At 38.3% G+C, this 10,654-nt stretch overlaps 1 pseudogene; it reads right to left on the bottom strand.

Annotated features, from left to right (window-relative positions):
- Positions 1 to 726: 726 nt before the first annotated feature.
- Positions 727 to 1,259, bottom strand: LOC110222935 (low molecular weight phosphotyrosine protein phosphatase-like; annotated as a pseudogene).
- Positions 1,260 to 10,654: the final 9,395 nt, after the last annotated feature.

Here is a 10,654-nt window from a genome sequence, read left to right as displayed (position 1 = left end):
CAGTATGATAGACCTTATCTCCTAAGCTGTCTTGGGCTGGGCACCTCAACTTCTGTGCTCTGCCACTTCAGAATTTGATTTGAGGTATCATGCTTATTATTATTATTATTATTATTATTATTATTATTATTATTATTATTATTTTGGCAGGGCATACATTTATTTTAATAGACAGCCAAAATATTAAAAGATGGTAAAGATGAATGGAAATAATGTTTGTTCTTCATTAAGTTATTACCATCAAATGACTGCTGAAGCACTAAAATGCATTTTTCTTTAACCTTTCACAATGATCTCAGTTATTTTCTACTAGGACATAAAGGTAAATGTTTTCATTACCTGTTAAAGATCCAATTAGACATAAATGAAACTGTTCCAAAGTAAAAATCTATCAAACATTCTTAAGTGATTGTGTTGTTGAGGTTTCTTAGTTTTCACATGTAAATTTTAGTTTGTTCCACTATATAATTAACGCATTTTAAAAATCTGAGGCACAGATTGGGAGTTCTAGTTAGTTTGACAATTATAACTGAGTTAATCAAATTCTTACTTCAAAAATAATGATTGATTTTCATTACCTTTTAAAATTAGAACATATGTGAACATTAAATAAATGGAAGAAACAGTGATGGTCTCCAAATGCAGTAAATTATTACTTTTTAAAAAAACACATCATTTTTAAGATGTCAATCACTGTTGTCCTTTAGCAATTAATGAGTGTGAGCCTTAATGAGATTTTTCCAAAAATGTTTTGTAGCACCTCACATGCTGCTCACATACAGTCTCAAAGTCAGAGTCATTTCCACAATACGGATTTCCAATAATGAGTTGTTTCTGTGGATCATAGCTTCCAAAAAGTTTTTTAGCTTGGCAGTTTTTAACTTGGTTAACTTTTCGATTGAAATCTCTTAGATTGCTTTCATCCATACATATAATCAGAGGTCAGGAAATCTTCTTTGGTAATCTGCCTGGCTATATGATTCATGGTAATGCCATGTTTCTTCATGCAAGTCTGCACTCGATAATCTGGGGGATTTCCTATTTCATATGTAGATGTGTTTGCACTGTCTATCTGCCCCTTGTCTGAAATATTTTGATCACCAAGAAGTTTCCTAAAAACTGCTTCTCCTACAGGTGAGCGACAAATATTAACTTTACTGTCTGCTGATATTTCACTTTGAGGAAATAAATCAATCAGTGGAAGTCAGGTTGCGGCCCCGACACATGAACAGCACAGACTTGATTCCCTCTGAGGCCATTTTAATTTCCTAATCTGAGGTGCTTTAAAAAAAATATTTTGGAGGGGACTGTTGGGAGAGCTCAGCTGTAGTGTTTCCTCTACCTCATCATCTTTGACCTGCCTTTCACTCTACTTGGTTCCTTTTCCATCTTCTCAAACAGATTGCCCTACTATAATTTCTTCTCTCTATTATCTTCACTTTTTCCTTATCTACTGGTTCCTCCTCTGATATCTATGGCCGAGTTTCCCCCATTCTTAAAATCTATCTATCATCTATCTATCTATCTATCTATCTATCTATCTATCTATCTATCTATCTATCTATCTATCTATCTAATCTCTTCACTTAATACTCCCACTACTGAAATCTCCCCTTTATGGCTTAACTTGAGAAAGCTAAGTTTGGCATCTCTACTTCCTCTCCTCTCACTCTATTCTAAACCCTCTCTAGTCTGGATTCTAAACTAATCATTAAACTAAAATCAATCTCTTCAAAGGTATCATAATTGCTAACTTCAGTGTCCTTTCCTCAACCCTCATCCTTCTTGAACTCTCTGCAGTGTTTGATACAGTGGATCACCTCTTCCTGGGTATTTTTCCCTCTCTGGGTTTTCATGACACTGCTCTTTCCTGGTTCTCTTATCTGCCTGACTGCTTTTTCTCCATCTCCTTTGCTAGATTGTCATCCATGTCATGACCATTAGCCATAGGTGTCCCTCAAACTTCTGTCCTGAGGCCTTTTCTCTTTTTGTTCCATATTATTTCAATTGGTGAGCTCATCAATTCCCATGCAGATTATTTTTAGTTCTCCTTCTATAGCTCTTGTCTCTCTCCTAAGCTATCATCCCTTATCACCAATCTGCCATTATTGTAGTTCCAATCTTTATAATCTCTTGACTAGACTATTATAACAGTTTCCTAATTGAGTTCCTTGGCTCAAGAAAAACACTCACGTGATTTTCATCTGAAGTGTAGGTTTCATGTTGTCACTGCTCACTCAATAAACTCCACTGACATACCCTCAGCTCCCTTTTCCAACTTCCCTTCAAGTGTTGTCTTCCCCTATTAGAATGTAAGCTCCATGAGTAAGGAATTAGTTTGATTGCTTATATTTATAATATTTATATATGGAGCTCATGTTATAGTGTTGGTCACCTATGCTGTACTCTGTGTCTCTGTCCCCAATTTTTTCCATCATCTGGCTTATGTGGCACATGTATGGATAATAAATGTGGCTCGGGCAACTTACAACTTTAGAACTGTGGACGTCTCTCAGGGATTGTCCTTACAGAATTCACTGATGGGCATGGCAACTGTTTTCAGATTGGTGACTTTCCTGCTGAGGTGGGATGCTCTGCACAGTTGGCTTGACTAGCTTCTTGGAAGGGCCAGCATTTCAGCTGGGTGTGCTGATCCAATAGCTGTTACTCTACTATTTAACTGGGCTATTTTCTCCCTCCAGCTTGGCTTTCTTTTCAGTGACAGATGTACTCTCTGGCACTTCCAGTTTCAGTTTCAACTGATGCCTTTAGTGGAGGCAGTGTTATTCTTTATTAGAAAAAGCAGAAACCCAAAGTATAGGAATGCTAGAAACATCTACAGTTAGGCTTCCTCACCTTGGTTCGAAGATCTTTATTTTCCACCTCTTAAGCAGAAGGTGGCAATTCAGAGAGGCTGGCTTCTGCCAGCTAGATCTTCCTGACAGCAGGTACAAAGTACAGAAAGTTATACTTTCAATTTTCATGTAACTCTCAGATCAGTTCTTTGATCCTTCCCATTTCAGAAATGGGTCATCAGAGTAAGAAATTTGATTCTCATACCAACCCTATGAAATACGTGCTATTATGATCCAGATATTAAAAAGACAGGTGAGTTGGAAGTGAAGTAGGATATTACTATATGAGTGGAAGAAAGGGGACAGATTCAGGAGATGTTGTGAAGGTAGTGTGTAGAAAGCTTGGCAATTGATTGGAAAAGCAGTGTTGAGAGAGAGTCAAGAATGAAAAATGATCGCACTTGTGTAACTGGAAGAATGGTAGTATCCTTGACAAAAATAGAGAAGTCTAGAAGAGGGGTATATTTTGGAGGAAAGAGGATGAGTTCTATTTTGGGCATTCTGAGTTTGAGGTTCCTGCTGGATGTTCAATTTGAAATATGTAATAGTCAGGTGGCCATGTGGGACTAGAATTCAGGAGAAAAACTAAGATTGAATGCATCTACCTAGGAGTTAGTTGTGTAGAGATGACAATTCAACCCATGGGAGTTAATGTGGCCACTTAGAGACTGTAAAAAGAGAAGAGAAAAGGGTTCAGGACAGAGAAGAGGAGAACATCCATAGTCATTGGGAGAGATATAGATGATGATATAGCAAAGGATTACTCCCAACTCACCCTCCAACTGCATAACTATGTTAAAGATAGTAGAGGTAATAATGTGTATTGAATGAATGAATGTGCACTCCTTGGTAATGTCCTGGTTACTTCCCCTGGAACAATGGTGCTGTCCCTTATAGAACTAGGTAACTTAGTGTAATCTGTGTTTTCTATATCTATATTAAAGAGACTAAGGGGATCGCTATTGTCTCTTTAAGATATAGGTAAGGGCTTAGCTAGTGTTATTTGTACTTTACATTACAGATAGGCTGTTTGGGAGAAAACATCCCTTTGAAGTCAAGGAGAATGTAAGTGTGTTTATTTGTGATCCATGAGAAGATATGAAATATCAAAAGTCAGTTAAGATAAAAAATTAAGGTGAGGCACCTTTCCCTATGGAGTCAGGAAGAAGATGTGTGTTTATTCTGAGATCCATAAAATTCTTATGAAGAATGGGAGATGTTAGGAGGATTTCAGGAAAAACAAAACAAAACAAAGCAAAACTTCTCTCTGTTGGAATTATTTTAACTGTGTGAAAGTAACTTCATAAAGATAATTTTATGAAGAGCCAGTGGTGCAGTGAAATTTGGAGAGACTGTTTTATGTTCATTGAAGAGAGAACAAGAAGAAAGAAAGAATCCTAAAGAGTAATATTAAGAGACTTTATTGTCATTGTCATTGTCTCAACTGAGTTGAAAGATTTGAGGCTCATTTTCCAGACAAATGAAGAGGAGTCAACTATCAATATTTTGAGGGTTTGAGGTAGTTTTGGCAGTGCTATTTGTCATAGCCAAAATATTCTATATATGTACATATATACACACATATGTATGTAGGTATGTAGATATGTGTGCAAGTATATATGTATGCACATGCACACACATGTAGTATATGCACACACATGCATATACATGCAGATATATGTATAAATACACATATATGCAAATGTACACACATATACATGTGCAATGCATTTATATATGTGTATACATAAATATGGGTGTGTGTGTGTAAAGCAGGTAGTCTTAGAGAAGGCAGTAGGCACTATCAGCTGGTTGGACCAGGAAAGGTCTCCTATAGGAGGTAGGTGTTTAATCCCAGTCTTGAAGAAAACCTAGGAAGCTAAGAGCCAAAGGTCAAGAGTGAGAGGATTTTAAGTGTGGGATTCAGCCAGTACAAAAACAAAGAGATGGGAAATGTAGTATTGTATGCCAGGATTGGCAAGTATGCCAACATTGCTAGATTACGAAATGTGTGGAAGTAAGTATAACAAGATTGGAAAGGTAGGAAGCAATTTGTAATTTTAATATTTAAATATAGGTAAATAAGAGTAATTATTAATGGTAAATAATGTTTATCTAGTTCACTGAATAATAGTTAATGAATTTGAATAGGGGCATAATCTAATTAGTTAATTAATGATAACAGATTGCAAATTCACTAATGAGAAATAAATTATCCAACACACCTCTAGATTACTAGGGTTCTCATTAGTAATAATTTAAATGTGTAACAATGAGACAAGTGTTAGGCTGAAGTTGGGCGACCTATAAGAAAGTGTGGTCAGAGCCCAGACCCCTACAATGTGTTACATGCAGAGGACACATGGGGCATATCCTAGTCATGCCTGTTGTACATTAGGAAGAAGAGTGTATTTAGGGAGAAAAAAAGATGAATTCCATTTCAGATAGTACTTGACACTTAGAAAAAAAAAGTGGTAGGCACTTAAAAAATGCTTTTGGATTGATTGGTGCATTATTATAGAAATATAGAAATTAAGATAAGGGGTGAATTTGGCAGGAAAGTTATTTTTTGGACATCTTGTATTTGAGATGCCTAATAGAATACCCTTTTGGAAATGTTGGAAAGACAATTAACTCTTCATTTATTTGCAATTCTTAACCAATCTACCACCAAACAACAATCCTACCCCAAATTTCCAACTACTTAGTCACTTCCCATTTCCCCATAAAGACATGAAGCTCAAATTCTCAATTTTCTTCCCAATCTTACTAATTCTTCACTTCCTAAAATCCTACTGGAAGCATTGCTGGCCTTTGTACTCTTGTGCTATATAAATTACATGTCAGTCAGTCAATAAACTTTTATGAAGTGCTTACCACATGCCATTTATTGTGCTAAGTATTGGGGATATAAGAAAGGGAAAAGGTAGTCCCTACTCTCCAGAAGCTCATAGTCTAACTGGGGGTGGGGGGTGGGGGGCAGAAAGACAATTTATAAACAATATGTGCCAACAAGCTACATAGGATAAATTAGAAATGATTAATAGAAATAAAGCACTAGAATTAAGAGGGGTTTTGGAATGGCTTCCAGGAGAAGGTAGTAGGTGAGATTTTAGCTGCAGTTTGAAAAAATCTAGGAAAGGCAGGAGGCAGAAATGGAGAGGGAAATCATTCCAGGCATAGCAGTGAAAATGCCCAGTCAGTAGATGGAGTGTTTTGTGGGAGTAACAGAAAGGGAGGCAATGTCCCTGGATTGCGGAATATGTTGGAAATGTGTAAGGTTTAAGAAGACTGGAAAGGCAGGTTAGGAAGAACTTTGCATGTCAGAGGAGTCTATGTTTGATCCTAGAGACATAGGAAATCATTAAAACTTATTGGTAAGAGGGCTAACCTGGTCAGAGCTGTGCTTTAGGATGATCGCTTTGACAGCTGACTGAAGGAGAGCCTGGAGTGGGTAGAGACTTGAAGAAATGCCCCAACCAGTAGGCTATAGGCTATTGCAATAGTCCAGGTATGAGGTGCTGGGGACTTGCAGGAGGATAGTGGCAGTGTCAGAGGACAGAAGGGAGGGAGAGCATATGCGAGAAATGTCTCCTCTTGTAGTTGTACTTTATACTATCTTTGGGTAGATTTTATGGATTCTTTAGGACTTCCTTTGAGATCCCACTTTTCTTTCCTTCGATTGCTTCTATATCATGAGGATTTAAATCAGACAATATTTGTAAAGGGCTTACAATGCCTGACACATAGGAGTTGCTATATAAATGTTTATTGCCTTCTCCCTCTTTTCCTCTTCTCTATATTTGTACTTCATGATGTCTTTAAATAAGTCACAGAGTCTTGCTTATATGATCAAAACTTTATTTCTTTTCAGGAGTATAACCATGGCCTTTATTTGGTAGAAAAATGAAGAGCTATTGAATATTTTTGAGTGGAGGTATCTAGACTTTCTTTTTGGAGGTAGATGGCTCAGTAGATAGAGTGCTGGGCCTGGGGTCAGGAAGGCCTGATTTCAAATCTGGCCTCAGACACTTACTAGCTGTGTGACCCTGGGCAAGTCAATTAAGCTCTGTTGGCTTTAATCCACTGAAGAAGGAAATGGCAACCCACTCCAGTAGCATTTGACAAGAAAAGATCACGGATAGTGTTGGTATGCTATGTTTCATGGGGTCACAAAGAGGGGGGACACAACTGAAGACTAAACAGCAACAATTCAGGCTTTACTACCTGTACAGATTCATTGGGAGACAAGAGTCCTTAATGGGCACATAAGATTAACTCTACAGCTACAGAGCCCTGAATATGCAAGTTTAGCTATTACCACTGGGATAAGTAGCTCTGAATCTGTTTTCTTTCCAGGCTGATCTTTCTGTCTATGACCATGGTTCTAGTTTGGGTTCCTTGGCCCCTCCTTATAGGAAGCTTGATTTCAGTCCTATGTGCATCCTTAAATTTCTTTGGTGTGATTTGACTTCAGCCCTACCCCAGATATTCATAAATAAGGGTGGGGGGGGGAGGGAGAGAGAGAGAGAGAGAGAGAGAGAGAGAGAGAGAGAGAGAGAGAGAGGGAGAGGGAGAGGGAGAGGGAGAGGGAGAGGGAGAGGGAGAGGGAGAGGGAGAGGGAGAGGGAGAGGGAGAGGGAGAGGGAGAGGGAGAGGGAGAGGGAGAGGGAGAGGGAGAGGGAGAGGGAGAGGGGAAGCGCTACGGTTGAGGTACCATGATGTAAGGAGAAAACACTGTCTTCTGTATCTCTGGAATCATTATTCCCATTCTTTCCATGCCCACTGTCACTGCTCTTGGTTAGGCCCATATTATCTCTTTCTTGGACTATTATAATAAACAACCTCGGCCTAACCTAATCAAGGGAATTCTCGTATTTATATTTCTTATCAGCAAATACGTCACCTAATTGGATCATTAGTGTGAACTGCAAGGACAAGAAATCTAATGGCTTTCATGAATTATTAGATCAATTTTCATAGTCATCCATGTATGGCAAACAAGTGATCCAAAAAGGCCCACTTATGTGTCTAGGTGAATAATGGCTGTGATAGGGGAAGAGTCAATTTATTCTTACAGACATGAAGTAAATATAATTGCATATTTATTATGCATACTTTTTTCTGACATTTGGAACAGAAGACCAAAGCAGTTTGATAAACTTAATATAGTAGTACGGTGTCTTGTACATGATAGGGGCCCAGTGAGTACTTGTTGATTTCTTATTGATTTTAAAAGGGCCATATTATTACCAAAGGATTAACAAACCATCCTTAAGTTACCTTCTAGTGTTTATATCCTAAGATTCCAAATAAGATGGACTTTAAAATGGATAATTGAAAAACATAGGTAAAAAAATGCCTTTTTAATAAACCATTTTCACTATCAAAAACAATAAATAGCTTATTCATTAGTTCTGTGGGTATACTTTTCCCCTTCTCTTGCCTTCCCTTGCCTTTTCTTGTCTTCTCTTGTCTTCCCCTCCCTTCCCTTTCCCTTCATTACAAGGGATGACTCTCTGGGCATTTTAGGGGAAGAGAAAGATTTAGAATCCTGCTGTTTTGTTGTTTTTCAGTCATGTCTGACTGTGACCTCATTTGGAGTTTTCTTGGAAAAGATACTGGAGTGGTTTGCCATTTTCTTCTCCAGCTCCCTTTACAAATGAGGAAACTGAGGCCAACAGGGTTAAGTGACTTACACAGAGTCACACAGCTAGTAAGTGCCTGAAGCCAGATCCAAACTCAGGAAGAAGTTTTCCTGACTCTAGGCCTGCTGCTTTAACCACTGTGCAACCTAGCTGCTCTGTTTAGAAATGAAGGTGATATAAAAATAAAATATAGCAATAGAATCTAAAAAAATAATAAAAACAAAGCAAGGAAAAACAGAAGGAAGAAAAAGAAAAAAGACAATAGGAATTTCCTTAAAATTCAGCTTAAGGGCTGCCTCTTACTGAAGGCCTTTGCCAGTCCCTCCTGTTGCTGCTGCTTACCTCTCTATGGCTACTTTCATTCTAGCCAGTTTTTAATCTTAGATGCACTGACATATTTTTCTCCCTCATTGGAATGAGAGCTCGGCAAGAGTAATGCCATAGTGAGATATTATTAAATTTTGTTGATTTATAGAAATTATTCTTTGCTTTTAACAGTAAAACAAAGCATTGATTTTGCAGTGTGCTAGGATCCAGGTATTACTGAAAACACACCAATATTTGAATTTTGTTGGGATACATTTTATGAGCCAGTCAATGCCGAAAACAACAGGCCCTCCTATTGGGTAGGCTACTGGAGGAAGCCCTGAGAGGATGCTGGGCCAACAATGATAGGATTCCTAGGATAGCATCCATCTCTCAAATTGCGGCAGCAGCCGACCTCTGCGCAATAGGGGTTGGACTGACATCTCCAAAGTGGGATTGGGGAAGAGAAGAGAAGAAATCCAACCAGAGATAGGACTAGGAGCATTGGGAATGATATTCAAGCTATGGTTGGCAAAGGGAGTCTACAAGGTTGCTGCCATAACTTGATACTTGCTAATACCAAGCTCTTGTAGGAACTCTTGACTCTATCCTTACTCTATACATTAGGGCAGCTCCAGGTTGAAGATAGCTCAAGTAGTTACAAGAGAGCAATACTGGTCAGGTGGGTCTTGTTGGTTTCCCATGCCTTATATTACAGGTGGGAGAAGCCAATCGGCTAGTAAGAAATCTCTACCCTGGATGATCTCAGACTAAGAAGATTCCAGATAGTGGGGATGGAGGTGGGGAGTAGTTTTCAGAAAAGGGTGCATGGGAGTACCAGACAGAAGAATTCCAAGTCCTAGGGCATAGGCAGTTTGCTAGACAGAGACCAGTGGTTTCCCTTTCACCTTGAAGGGGAGGAACTATTTTTGCCTTTCTCTGTGCACCCCCATGCATAGCACAGTGTTTGGCACGTGGCAAATGCTTAGTAAATGATTGTCGACTGACTGGCAGATTGACCAGGATATTCTGGACAACAACAAATCCCATTTAATATTTTCAGTGATAACAGGCAGCCTAGATTTTCCATTTAGATTGTTGTAATTGAAAAGTGGTTTCTAATTTCTGAACTCAAAACATTTCATGTAGTAATTTTAATTTTTCTTCTCATCCTCCCAGTTCAGAGAGTGTCTGGATAAATCACTATGCAAAAACCTCAGGGTATGGTGTGGTTTGAATGTAAAGCACCTGACTAGTGGTGAGGTTATGTTTTTGCTAATAATGAGTCTCCAATGTGTTCCAGTTCATGTCCCCACAGTGTAGACACTTTGTCATAATCCATGCCATACGCAAGTCTGACAAAGCATCTTATGCTATATGACCAATTCTTTCCCATGGTTTATCAAACATTTTTATTCATGTGTGGAGAATTAATTGATTATTGATATTATTTATTGTTAATGTAATTGTTAAGATTTCTCAGTACAGAAGGTCCCAGAATTAGAGCCACAGAATCTCAGAGTTGGAAGGTACCCTTTCTAATCCTACTTTTATCTGAGTAAGAATATGTTCTTTAAACCTCTGACAAGTAGTCACCCAGACTTTGCTAGAAGTCTTCCACTGAGCAGAAACCCACTACTCACCAAGGCAGCATGCTCCATTTCTGAATAGTTCTGTTAGAATGTTTCAGTTTTTATCTTTTCCCTGAGAGAAAACTTGCTTTTTGGAAACTTCTGCTCATTACTCCTAGTTCAACTCTCTGGGGCTCGAAAGAACAATTGTACAGCTACACCTTCTAAATCTTTCTAAGGAAATTCTTCATGTGTAAAGCTATGATATGGCAAAA

Source organism: Phascolarctos cinereus, unplaced genomic scaffold (assembly GCF_003287225.1).
Source record: "Phascolarctos cinereus isolate Bilbo 61053 unplaced genomic scaffold, phaCin_HiC Scaffold_5;HRSCAF=322, whole genome shotgun sequence".
Taxonomy (NCBI): domain Eukaryota; kingdom Metazoa; phylum Chordata; class Mammalia; order Diprotodontia; family Phascolarctidae; genus Phascolarctos; species Phascolarctos cinereus.
Note: the sequence above shows the minus strand (reverse complement) of the source record. Positions and strands in the feature narration are given on the sequence as shown.